The sequence below is a fragment of the Schistocerca serialis genome, chromosome 5, assembly GCF_023864345.2.
Source record: "Schistocerca serialis cubense isolate TAMUIC-IGC-003099 chromosome 5, iqSchSeri2.2, whole genome shotgun sequence".
In the NCBI taxonomy this organism is placed as follows: Eukaryota; Metazoa; Arthropoda; class Insecta; order Orthoptera; family Acrididae; genus Schistocerca; species Schistocerca serialis.
In genome coordinates this window covers 602,458,419-602,460,056 of record NC_064642.1, presented here as the reverse complement: position 1 = coordinate 602,460,056, position 1,638 = coordinate 602,458,419, and the positions used below count along the sequence as shown (strand labels likewise).

General features: G+C 42.6%; 1 pseudogene; it reads left to right on the top strand.

Annotated features, from left to right (window-relative positions):
* Positions 1-786: 786 nt before the first annotated feature.
* On the top strand, positions 787-904 carry LOC126482978 (5S ribosomal RNA; annotated as a pseudogene).
* The last annotated feature ends 734 nt before the right edge of the window (positions 905-1,638 follow it).

The following is a 1,638-nucleotide window of genomic DNA, read 5'->3' as shown; positions in this document are numbered from 1 at the left end:
ATAGGACTGCTCGCAAATATATTTTCTATATAGCTCTGGAAGACGATCTACCAACTTACGAATTTAATCTCCTCCTAATCAGAAAGTCGCCGTCTAAGGGAAACATTAAAGTTCTTTGTCTAAGCTAACGTTAGGAATTTTTTCTTAAATTCGTTTTCCTTGGAGACGAGAGGTCTGTTCAAGTAGAGATTTAGCTCATTTCTAGCCCCATGAAAAGAACCGTACTGGCGTTCGGCTGACCTGATTTAAAGAAACCATAAAAAACCTAAATCATCATGGCCACGCGTTTTTTTCTAAATAATACTTCAGTTTCATCATCTTTGCCCCATCTGGAAACACAGACAGTTAAAAATTCTCGATAGAATGGGTTTGAGATACATTTATGGGCACTAAAAACAATTACTTACGCTCACTAGGAGTGTCTTCTTAGCGTGACAGAATTTTCTTCTGGTGAATGCAACGTTTCAGATTTCCTTCTTCAATCAGCCCTCCAACCGTATTATTCCCATCACTGCAACAATTTCATTGCCTCAATGCAGTTAACTATTGTGCTGGTCACATTGGCACTCGTTGCTTTTCAATGTGATTGATAGGTGTCCATACGCGATCTACAGCACTGTTTCATTGCAAAACCACTGCCACCACATAACCGTTGTCTCGTAACATAGGATATCCACAAATTATCAAATAAGTCGGTAGTTGGGGTAGCCAATAAAAGACAACCAGATATTTACAAATATGAAACACATTAATAAATTTATTTACAATATGTAACTTAATAACTGAGGCAACGGCCTTGCCGCAGTGGATACACCGGTTCCCGTGAGGTCACCAAAGTTAAGCGCTGTCGGGCGTGGTCGGCACTTGGATGGGTGACCATCCAGGCCGCCTTGCGCTGTTGCCATTTTTCGCAGTGCACTCAGCCTCGTGATGCTAATTGAGGAGCTACTCGACCGAATAATAGCGGCTTCGCTCAAGAATACCATCATAACGGCCGGGAGAGCGGTGTGCTGATCCCACGCCCCTCCTACCCGCATTCTGAGGATGACACGGCGGTCGGATGGTCCCGGTAGGCCACTCGTGGCCTGAAGAAAGAGTGCTAACTTAATAACTGAGATATAAGTAATTTTGAAGCGCTGTAGGTCTTTCTCTGGTGAAAGTTATATGCAATGAGAGTAATGCTCTTGATAGTAATAACTAGTCTTCAGAGTTGATACAGTCCACTAAAACACTGACTACAGAAATGCTTAAAACGGTACTGCTACGTCGTATTTTCCTGAGTGCACTTTTCCATACTGACGATGAAAAGTCTGTAAGTTCGCTGAAGTCTCTTGGGCGAAGCTCTGAGTGCGGCTGCTTAGAAAAGCGCGCCGGCCAATCAGATTCACAAACAGTGAATTCATGTGGATTTGGAGCCTTCTTGTGGTTTGCATGCCAGACGCACTGAAAAATGCCTTCAAGTTCATGAGAACTACGTCAAAGGTAAAACCATCCAGTTGTGGGGTATTTAAGGGTGCAACAAATTCGGCTTCGGATACACATTTTGAGGCGTCATGAAAGCACATTCCAACATCGACGGCATTGATTCTCATTATAATTATTAGGATCTTTAAAAAACTTTTGTCTTTTCTACCATCG